Source organism: Lemur catta, chromosome 1 (assembly GCF_020740605.2).
Source record: "Lemur catta isolate mLemCat1 chromosome 1, mLemCat1.pri, whole genome shotgun sequence".
In the NCBI taxonomy this organism is placed as follows: Eukaryota; Metazoa; Chordata; class Mammalia; order Primates; family Lemuridae; genus Lemur; species Lemur catta.
In genome coordinates, this window is record NC_059128.1 from 80,795,498 (window position 1) to 80,807,955 (window position 12,458).

The window sequence follows — 12,458 nt, forward strand, 5'->3', positions numbered from 1 at the left end:
CCACCACTACAAGGCAAGGGGAGAGGCTTGGAGCACACCCTTCCCTCAAATGTCTCAGAAGGAACCAACCCTGACAACACCTTGATTTCGGACTTCTGGTGAGACAGGAAATTTCTGTAGTTTAAGCCACCCAGTCTATGGTATTGTTACACCAGCCCTAGCAAATTAATACAACCGTTTATGACCTGAGGTGGAGGGAAGATCAGGTGGGTAAATAATTGAAAGTGAAGGGATCTTCAGTTCCAATCCATTCCCCTACCCACTATCACTATAACACCCCCTAACCTACCTCTAACGCCATGATTCTCAGGCCTGCCTGCATTATTAGAATCACCTGGAAAATTCTGAAAAAATTTGGATGTCTGGGGACCCCAGATCAATTAAATTAGAATTTCTGGGAAAAGAGCCTAGGATCTGATATTTTTCAGATCTCTCCAAGTGATTCTAATGTGCAGATAGGTTTGGAACCCCTTGCATTAGTTTAATGAAGCAATCCTCAAAGTGTGGGCCCCAGACGAGCTGCGTTAGAGCCACCTGGGAACTTGCTAGAAATGCAGATTCCTGGGCCCCACACCAGAACTACTGAATCAGGAACTCTTGGGGTGGAGAGCAAGAATCAATGTTTTAACAAGTCCTCCAAATTGTGCTTATACAGGCTCATATTCGAGAAATATTGGTCTAATGCATTGATACTTTCCATGTTGGAAGGTCAAGAGAATCTGAAAAGTTATGGGCCCTTTCCACACACAAAAAAAGTATATATGCACAAAATTTTGTATTTAATATCAGAGAGTTCCCTGGTCTCCCTCAATCTGGTCCATGGATATCTCAGTCCCAAAAGACCCCCAGTTAAGAACTTGAGACTCCTCCCCTCCCCTCCACCCCCAACCACCAAACCACATATTTAGAAAAGGGCTTCTTGCCTTTCCTATTACAGTTACAAAATAAACTTCCAAGGAAAAGGCCTCATCCCAGTGCCCCTCACATGCCCTTCTCTTGCTAATTTGGGGCCTGCTTAGGTGAAACCCATGCCTCCTGCTTGTGGCCATCAATCTTCTTGCTGAAATTTACAGGCCTGTGGTCGAGCTGTGTATTCACTCACCTGATACAAATAGCAATATTTTTCCTAGGCTCACATGAATACAAACAACCCAGCTGTGAAAAGATCAACGCATGTGTCTGTTGTGGCCAGTCAACTGCAAGTTATTTTTTGCAGCAGGGCACAGGAAGAATACGGCAACTTTTCTCAAATCAGAATCATTTTTATATGAAAGTGTCAAAGATGAAAAGTCATGGCAGAGAAGGTTGGTAATTAAAATACATCTGTGTCCAATTAGTGTAGTGTTACAATTACTGAGATGGTAGTGATGTATGCTGCTACCCGGGAGAGGATCCACAGCCCCAAACACTGCGGGCTTGTGAGCAGGGCATTGCCTTAGGCAAAAATTAAAGTCAATATGGATGGAGATGATTTATTTATTGAATAGCAGCAGTGTGCCTGGCATATGCCCCCCAGAGCTTAAGATCTAAGTTACATATACAGGCAGATTGCCTAGCCACTAGGTGGTGAATGCTTGTTTGGTGGAGACACTTAATGAAGTTCCTCATCTGTGCCCAATTGTATATCAAACTTCTGTGAACTTGACATGATTTGTAATACCAATGCCAAACCTGAATCCTAGTTTTTCAAATGCAGAAAATAAAAAAGGTAATGTATTGTTGCTTGCCTTTAAGAATCTTGCAATAATAGCCATGTAAATTATGTTCTTTCCAGTGAAACCCTATTTTAGGCCCTAATGTTATGGGGACAGTTTGTGCATCCTCCTTCCTTTGCAAGGTGCCAAGAATGGACGAAGCTAAAATCAGCTGGAAGAGATTTGTTGTTTTATATGGAGCTTATCTAATTTGAATTATGGAAGCCCTGATAACTTCTACCTAGAAAAGAGGAAGGTGTTGGGTACACACACACACACACACACACACACACACACACACACACACACACATTTATAAGTTTAGGTCTTGTTAAATGAAGTTCTTAATTCTTATCATCATCTGATGTTTCCCCTTCAACTATCACAACTTTCAAATGAAATAGAAACATAATATTTTTATTTTCTAACAAAATATAAAATGTATTTTAATTCCCAAAGCTCATACAAGAGGGAAAAATTAAGAGTCACATGACGGAAAGGCCATATTGGTGTGAGATTTGAATTCCTGGATGTGACAGCAAGTTGATTCATATTGGATTTTGTATATTCTGAAGCCTGTAATGAGTTATTGATCTGTGATAAACCAAGCTGACATTTTTGTAACCAGTAAACCATCAGTATATCCAGTAAGCATGGGTTTCAATAATGTATTGTTATAATAAGGCCATTGGTAGTTTTAGTACACATTTGCAAACAGTTGTTGCAAGAAGGAACATAAACATATTTACAAATATGCATGCATGTCTGCACTGTTTAATTCTTTCCTCTCCCCACCGGGACATATATTTTTCCTTAGCACAAAGAGAGGTGTTGTCTTTATTCACCTCCAGTATGCTTCCTTGACTTCAGTTGATGATGGATTAAGAGGCTGATCTGAACTCCACTTTTTCCCAGGCTTTTACTAGGGGCTTTAAAACTTGTTTTCAATTCAAAGTTTCTTTAGATGATCCAGCCTTCAAATCCACCAGATTATATTATCTACACCAAATATGGTTGGAAGTCCTTCAATCCCCATCCCTCCCCACAAGTCCAAGTTGTCTCATGCTGAAATTCTGTATGTCTCTTGAGCAGTGGTGTTTCTCACTAAATTCAAGTGGGAACAAGGACTTCCAAGGGTTTGTCTCAGCCTGAACAACACACTTTGGGCATTGTTCTCAGGGATTGCAACTCTCAGCAGCTATTTTTAGAAGTAGCAGTAGGTGGTTGGGGGTGGAAGTGTTTCTCTGTGGTGGTGTCTTTACTTGGCAAAAGTGCCTAGTGACTTGTCTTGCTGCCAAAGGTAAAGCGAAAGGATGGAGGGAGCGGTAAGGACATGACATCTGCTGTACAGCTTCTTGGCAGCCCAGTACTGTGACAGACCCTGCTCCAACAACCTTGTCCTGGGGTGATTATTATTCTGATTTCGCAGTTGAAAAACTGAGGCTACAAGAGTTCAGTTATTTTCCCTAAGTCACAGGTTGTGATAGAGCTGTGCATTTGAAGCTCTGCTCTAAGGACTGGCTGAACATTTCATAGATATAGATATAGTACTAGTGATAATACCTAACTCATAGATTTGTTATTAATATAAAGATTAACATTTATAAATACCTAATTGAGTACTTGACACAATAGGGACTTGATACATGGAAATTGCTATTATCGTCTTTATTATCATCATTGTGATTGTCATCATCTTCATTGTAGCTATATCATCATTTTGTAAGTCCTACCCAGGCCCCTATTACTGTGGGATGGTATGCTTGGCACTTCATAGGTGTCTGACACATTTTTATAAAATTATTGAATAGAGGAGAAGACATATTTATTGCTCTTCTCACCTTCCTTCTAGGCACCAGGTTTTAAAGAACTTACTAAAATAGGTCAGCTGTATTTCTCTTGTCAGGGAAGGGCCAGGGCAATGCATATCTATGAAGTTGCAGGGAAGAAAGGAGAAAGATGTAGGGATCTGACTATCTCTCTTCACTGCCAGGACAGAGAACCACAGGATGGACATGTCTGCTCACAAGAGTATCTTGATATACATTCTGGGGTTTAACAGCTATCCCACTCACTTTAAAAGAGCAAGCCATGCCTTTATTTCCTCACTGAACTCCCACGAAAACTTCTTAGGACACCAAAGTGCCCACAATGATGGTTTATTGCCCCAGTTTACCTCTTGCCTCTTGCACACTAGCAAAGATTGTGGCAGTTTTTCTCATTGGTTGATTATTAACTAATATTTATTGAATTCCAAGGTCCATCCTATTTTTACTCCTTAATTCTAATTATTTTCAGGTAATAATTCAATTAACTGTATTTGTTAGAATTCAGACTCCATCATCCCATTAGCCCATTGTTTGATTTTCAATTGTCCTTCAGTCTCTTTCAAAATCTTTCTTCCTATATGGAAAAGCTCTGAAGAATTTAAAAGTAATTCTAATTAACCTACTTCCATCCCTGATTAAACCTTCCTGGTTTTTCTATCTCAGCCTATCCACACCCTCTCCTTAGGAAAGCCTTATGGCATCCTCATCTCATGCACCCTCATCTCATTTCTGACACAGCGCTTTGAGGAGCAGTAATAGAACACTGAGTGTCAAGAGCTTGGAGCCCATTCCAACAGGATGCTCACCTAACTCACTGTGGCCAAAAGATTGCTAACTTCTCTGGGTCTCAGTTTTCCCATCAGTAAAATAGAAGACCTGGCCATAGATGAGCTTTAGAATCCATTCAATTTTAAGTCTATGCTATCAGAAATCATTCAATCTTTAACATATGTTTGTAGGAAACATGCTTATAGGATTATTCACTTTTTCATTTCTCCTCAGAATAGTTATCTCTCATTATTAAAATAGGAGTTTAGTGAGATTCCTTTGAGATTACATATTTTTGCATAATCCACAAAGTTTAACATTTAAAATGTGGTATATGTATACCATGGAATACTACTCAACTACAAAAAACAATGGTGATCTATCACCTCTTATATTATCCTGGATACAGATTGAGCCCATCCTTCGAAATGAGATATCACAAAGATGAAAAAACATGCATCACATGTACTCACCATCAAACTGGTACTAACTGACCAACACTAAGGAGTTCACATGGTAGTAATAGTCAGTGGGTGCCAGTCAGGGGAGGGGGGGTAAACCCACAACTAATGGAAGCAGAATGCACTGTATGGGGGAGGCACACACTTGTAGCCCTCGCTTGGGCGGGGCAATCAGCATTATATAGAACCAAAATATTTGTACCCCCATAATATCCTAAATAAATAATAAATAAACAAACAAACAATGCTCGTGGTGAAGTGGGGAATGGCCAAGGAACAGTGAAATACAAGCTATTTTAGAGCCCTACCACTATATTTAAGTAATCAATAGAAGAGACAAGAAAACGAGAAAAAGAGGACCAGTATAAGCCTAGGTTTTATTTAATAGGCAAAATGATTAAACTTTCCAATGGCAAGAACAAAATTTTATAAATGCTTTTTGCTGCCACTGCAAAACCTCTAGCAATAAAAATAAAATTCTCGTAAGACTTCTTCAAAGCATGGCTACCAAAATCTTCCTACCAGGAAAAACTTCTCAAGAGGGAAATGAAAAATTTTTTGATATAGATGGGACCTAAAAATGTGAATCTACTAAATGAGAAACATTTATAAACTTGATCATTCCCTTCCTGTCTGGAAATCACCTGTTACTTTTCCCCCTTCCTCCATTTTTCCTCTGGTGTAGCTAATTCACATATATAAAATAGAAATACGGGGCATGCAGGCATCCAGTCCCTTTTGCTGCACCCATGGCAGGCATAACTAATTAATCATAATGCCTTTTTCCCATGAGTCCTGCTGTAGCCACAGCATCTTTGTCAATGCGCCATCTCAGGCAGTTGCTGTCGGAGTTGGCACAATATTGTACACTTACTTGCCTCCCATGAACTAGAGATGAACTAGATCCTTAGGTGGCATGATTTTCCAGGCACTGTCATAACCTACCACCACCACCCTAAGTAGTAGCTATAATAGTCTCAGTTGTATGGTTCAATAAACTTAAATTTAAACTGGCTGTGAATGCAGAGGCAGGCATAGGGAAATGCCTATGATTATAAAAGAGGGAGGATACGGAAGAAGAGTAATCTCTAAATTGCTTTTTTATTTTAATTATATACAATTTAATCAGCACTTACTCTGTACCCAGTCTAGTGAAGATGAGATAGGTAAGCCTATGCCAGCCTTTCAAAGGCCTTTATTTCACTTCTTTTATTCAATACTGCTCAATAATCATGTATATTTTGCCTCTGAAACCAATCTCCATAAATCATAGGATTTAGGTAAAAGAGCAAGAGAACTAATACTTATTGCCAGCCTACTATGTGCCCAGCACTGTGCTAAGTACTTTGCTCTTGCTATTTCATTTAAGTCTTAAACGATCCTATGAAGATTGATATTATCCCTGTTTTATACTTTGGGAAATTAAAAGTCATCAAACTAAAGTAACTTTTCCAAGATCAAGCAGCTATTAAGGAGTGGAATTGGGACATAAACCTACACCTGGTTGTATTTCTCTCTATGCAGTGCTCTTTTCACATCAAATCACCTTTACAAAAGACTTTAGACATTTGGCACTCTATTAATTAGTAGATCAGGAAACTGAATCCTGGAAGCTACCAGCAACAGAAGATAGTGTCCTTCCCTCCACCTCAGGCCTAGGCATATATCTTAAATTGTCCTCTTGCATTTAGCATCATTTCAGTCGTAAAGGAAGGGACGTATTTGTGGGAGAAAAGAAAAAAGGAAAAGCAAGAGAGTGCAAGATATTCCACTTTCCCCTAAGATCAGGAACAAGGCAAGGATGTGCCCTCTCACTCCTGCTTTTACACACATACTGGAAGTCCTACCTAAGACAAGAAAATAAAATAAAACTTTCTTTGTTTACAAATGACATGATCATTCTATGCAAAAAATCTGAAAGAACTTACCAAAAAACTACAACTAATAAACAATTACAGCAATGTTCTAAGATACAAGGCTAACATACAAAAGTCAATTTCTTTCTTATATATCAGCAGTAAACAAGCAGAATTTGATATTAAAACACTATAATTTACATTAGCACCCCCAAAAATGAAATACTTAGGTTAAATATAACAATATATGTACAAGATCTATATGAGGAAAACTACAAAACTCTGATGAAATAAATCAACAAAGAACTAAATAAATGAAGGGATATTCCATGTCCATGGATAGGAATACTCAATATTGTTAAGATGTTAGTTCTCGCCAACTTGATCTATAGATTCAATGCAATCCTAATCAAAATCCCAGCAAGCTATTTTGTAGACATCAACAAACTGATTCTGAAGTTTATATGGAAAGGCCAAAGAGTCACTATAGCCAACACTACTTTGAAGTAGAAGAACAAAGTTGGAGGGCTGACATTACCTGACATCAAGACTTACTCTAAAGCTACAGTAATCAAGATAATAGTATAGTATGGGCAAAAGAATAGACAAATAGATCATTATAATAGAATAGAAAGCCCAGAAATAGGCCCCATAAATAGGAGCAAATGCAGTACAATGGAGAAAAGGCAGCCTTTTCAAAAACTAGTGCTGGAACAACTGGATATCCACATGCAAAAAAAAAAAAAAAATTTAGATATAGACCTTACACCCTTCACAAACATTAACTCAAAATGGACCATGGACCAAAATCCAAAATGCAAAACTATAAAATTCCTATAAGATAATATAGGAGAAAATTTAGATGACCTTGGGTTTGGCAGTGATATTTTAGATACAATATCAAAGGCACAATCCATGAAAGAAAGAATTGATAAGCGAGACCTCACTAAAATTAAAAAATCTGCTCTGTGAAAGACACTGTCAGGAAAATGAAAAGACAAGCCAAAGATTGGGAGAAAATATTTGCAAAAGACATATCTGTTAAAAGACTGTTATCCAAAATACAGAAAGCACTCTTAAAATTCAATAATAAGAATATAACCCAATTAAAACATAGGCCAAAGATCTCACTTATATGTAGAATCTAAAAATGCTGGACTCATGGAAGTAGAGAGAAAAATGGTGAGTACTAGGGCTGGGGAAATGTTAATCAAATGATACAAAGTTTCAGTTATGTAGGAGGAATAAGTTCAAGAGCTCTATTATAAAATATGGTGACTATAGTTAATAACAGTACATTATACTCTTGAAAACTTCTGAGAGTAATTTTAGTGTTCTCACCACAAAAAAAAAATGATAAGTATGTGAGGTTATCCATATGTTAATTAGCTCAATTTAGCCTTCCACAATGTATATATACTTCATAACAACATGTACACAATAAATATTTACAAATTTTATTTGTCAATTTAAGTAAATAAATAAATAGATGTTAATTGTTTTTAAATTAAAATGACCTTGGTTTAGAAAACGGTGAAAGTAGAAATATGTACTATAACACAGCAAAAATTGCCTTGCATGGTATTAGAGAAGATATTTGAGTGATGATACATTCCCTTCCATGGCTAATGGTATGCAATGCAGGAAGCCTAGTTCTGGTTTTCCCTCACCTGGTTTTTCACATACAGCACTGAAATTCTGACACACCTCCCTAAGGAATGAGGGAGAGACAGGGGAGCTGTGTCCTCCCACCCATCTTTATCATGGGCACATCCTCTGTACTGATTGTTTGCTAGTTCCATAGTAGACAGAAGGAATGGCCCATTGTCGTCAGACCTGGCTCAAGGCTGTTTCCTATACTGGACATTTTTCTTTTTCCTTTTAGCCAAATTTGTATTTAGAAATTTATAGCAACTTTAATCCTTCTTGCTTATAGTCACACATTTTCTCCATGACTTTTACCTTCAACAAGACATTGGTGGTCATACTTGGCTGATGGAAGTCTCTGGCACAGCATTAGTGTTTTCACCCTACCCTGTGCCCCTCAAAAATAAGGGCCCAAAACCTGAACAGGCATCTCACCAAAGAAGATACACAGATGACAAATCAGCATATGAAAAGATGCTCCATATCATATGTCATCATAAAAATGCACACTAAACAAGATGCACTACACACCTATTAGAATGGCCAAAATCCAGAACACTGACAACACCAGATGCTGATGAGGATGCGGAGCAACAGGAACTCTCATTTATTGCTGGCGGGAATACAAAATCCTACAGCCACTTTGAAAGACAGTTTGGTGGTTTCTTATAAAACTAAACATACTCTTACCATATAATCCAACAATTGCACTCCTTAGTGTTTACCCAGAGGAGCTGAAAACTATGTCCACACAAAATCTTGCACATAGATCTTTATAATGGCCAAAATGTCCTTCAGTAGGTGAGTGGATAAACCATAATATATCCAGGCAATGGGATATTATTCAGCACTAGAATGAACTGAACTATCAAGCAAAGAAAAGACATGGAGGAAACTTAAATGCACATTCTTAAGTGAAAGAAGCCAATATGAATAGACTACATACTGTATGAGTCCAACCATGACATTCTGGAGAAGGCAAAACTATGGAAACAGTAAAAAGATTGGTGATTGCCAGGGCTTAGGAGACAGAGAGGGATGGACAAATAGGTGGGGCACAGAGGATATTTTTAGGGCAGTGAAACTTCTCTGCATGATACTTAATGGTAGATACATGTCATTATACATTTGTCCAAACCCATGCAATGTACACAATACCAATCATGAACTCTAATGTTAAGTGCAATGTGTGTATATTTAAAGAAAATGATAGAAAGATTTTGAACATAGCTGTATGTGTAAATGAATTTATCATTAAGAACAAAATTATTCTTAGTTCAAATTTCTGTGTATGACTCTTTCAAAAAGCTATGGTCTATTGGAATAATTCTTTAAAAGAATATCTAAATTCTCTCACAGGTGTACATATTGTTAATCAAATGTTTAATATTTACTCCAGCTAGCCCATTAACTTTTGATAATTTTTATCTATGGCATGAATAAAGTTGAATTTGTATAGGCCATATATTCATTTTATAGCACTTTGAGGCCTTTTGTATAATCAGTAAAAATATCATCATGCTTCTTTATAATATATGAAATAAAATTTTGCTATTTAAAGTAAATATAAAGGTTCATATTTGAATTTATGACAGGCTATAACTGTGATTTATGTCATAGTGTCAATAACACATTTTGGTCGGATATGCCAACTTTCATGTTTATCACTATTCCTGTGAAAGAAGAGAGAACAACCCACCATGCAGCAACCCATTTTGTGACAATTTCCAGAAACCCCTGCAGAGAAAAATGATAACTCTGAAAAATGGTTCCTACTCTTTGAATTTGCATTTACATTAAAGAAAGTAGAAAATTAATACAATTATCTAGATAATTTTGGCAAAAGAAACACAAAAACCCCCTAGAATATCCAAATCAATAATGGAGATAAAAATAACATTTAGGTCCAATACTAAATAATGGCCCAGTTCTTTGTCTTTTTCCAGGGCAAAGGGACATGGGGAAGTTTATGACTGTATTTACCATCAAATGTTGGAATATTTTGAAAGGTTTTACAAAGTTATTTATTTTATTAATAAAGATTAAGTTTTTCTGCTAATAAAACTAATTATTGCTCAATGAAAGTAAAGAAAACTCCTCACAGTATTTGCGGGTGTGTAAAACAAAGAAAATTATCTGTTTCAAAAACCTAGGGATTTTTAATGTTTTGATTTATACCCTTACACACACACACACACACACACACACACACACATCCATTCACACACACACAGTCCTCATTTTGCTTTTGTTTTTCAAAAATGGAAGCATATAGAATAAGCTCTTTTATAGCCTATCTTTATCTCTTAGTGTATGGTGGATATCTTTTCATGCACAAAGTGTTAGTATATACCATCACTTTAGATAGTGAGTTTTGGCTGCACACCTCATTGAATAAATTATAATTCATTGTTTTAATTTGCATTTTGATTACTAGCATAGTTGCCATCTTTTTACAGGTCAATTGGTTGAAATTACCTGTTCAATATCATTTTTCTATTTTATTATCAGTATATTTATATTTTTTCTTATTGAAGTGCACTTAAGAATATTAAGAATATTAGTCTTTTCACATGTGAAAGAATGAACTTAGACCCCTTACTTCACATAATATAAAAAATTTACTCAAAATGGATTATAGACCTATATGTAAGAGCTAAAACTATAATGCTCTTAGAAGAGAGTACAGGATTAAGTTTTATGACCTTGGATTAGGCAATGGTTTCTTAGATACAACACCAAAAATGCAAGCAAAAAAATAGAAACTACATTAACTGGACTTCATTAAAATTAAAAATGCTTGTGCTTCAAACGACATGATCAAGAAAGTGAAAAGACAACCCACAGAATGAGAAAAAAAAATGGCAAACCATATATCTGGTAAGGGACTTGTATACATAATATATAAAGACCTCTTAAGACTCAACAATAAAAGGCAAATAACTTGATTGTAAGATAAGCAAAGACTTTACATAGACTGCTCTCCATAGAAGATATGCAAACAACCAATATGTCCATAAAAAAGATGCTCAACATTTTTAGTCATTAGGGAAATGCAAATCACTACCATAATGAGATAACACTTCACACCCACTAAAGCTGGCTGTAACCAAACAGACAGACAATGGTAAGTATTGGTGAGGATGTTGACAAATTAGAACCTTCATACATTGCTGATGGGAATGTAAAATTATGTACCTGTTGTGGAAAACAGTTTGGCAGTTCCTCAAAAATTTAGACATAGGGTTATCACAGCATTGCTACTCCTATGTATATATCCAAGAGAAATAAAAACATATGCCTGTGAAAGTACTTGTGTGCAAATATTAATAGCAGCATTACTCCTGATAACTAAAATGTGTAAACATCTCAAATGTCCACCAACTGATGAATGGATACACAAAATGTGGTATATTCATTCAAAGGAATGCCATTTGACCATAAAAGCAATGAAGTACCAATACATGGTACGACATAAATGAATCTTGAAAACATTATGCTACATGAAAGGGGCTAGACACAAAAGCCACCTATTGTATGATTCCATTTACATGAAATGTCCAGAGTAGGCAAACTGTGGAAATATTTACTTATATTTCTTATAATTTCATTTTAAAATTTAGATATTTGATCCACTGGAAATGTATTTTTGGTGAGCAATGAAATGTAAAATAGGATTCCAGGTTTTTTTCCAAAAACAAATAGTTATCTCAACTTCATTATTTAATAATTTAACATTTCCATGTTGCTTGAAATGCTACCATAATTATACTTTAGTTTGCACACATACTTATGTCTATCTCTGTACTCTGTTCCATTGACTTGGATGCTTCTTCCTGTATCACTGTTGTGCTATTTTAATTGTTATAGCTTTAAAATATATATAATTACATGAACAGGCAAGAGTTACTTTCTTTGTCCAGAACTTCCCAAACTAATCCTATATTATGTGTCTAAATGTCTCTTAAAGTAGTCTTTTACATCCCCACAAAAAAGCATTGGGAATTTAATTATAATTATCCTGCATTTAAAAATTAATTTAGAGATCATGGACTTATTTATTACACTGAGACTTTGTATATAAGAATGAAATCTGGCTCTTCATTTACTCAAGTCTTCTTTTATGTTCTTCTGAAGAACATTATATTAACAGTTTTCTTCAAATATATCCAGCATGTTTCTTTCCAAGTTTATGCTCAGGTA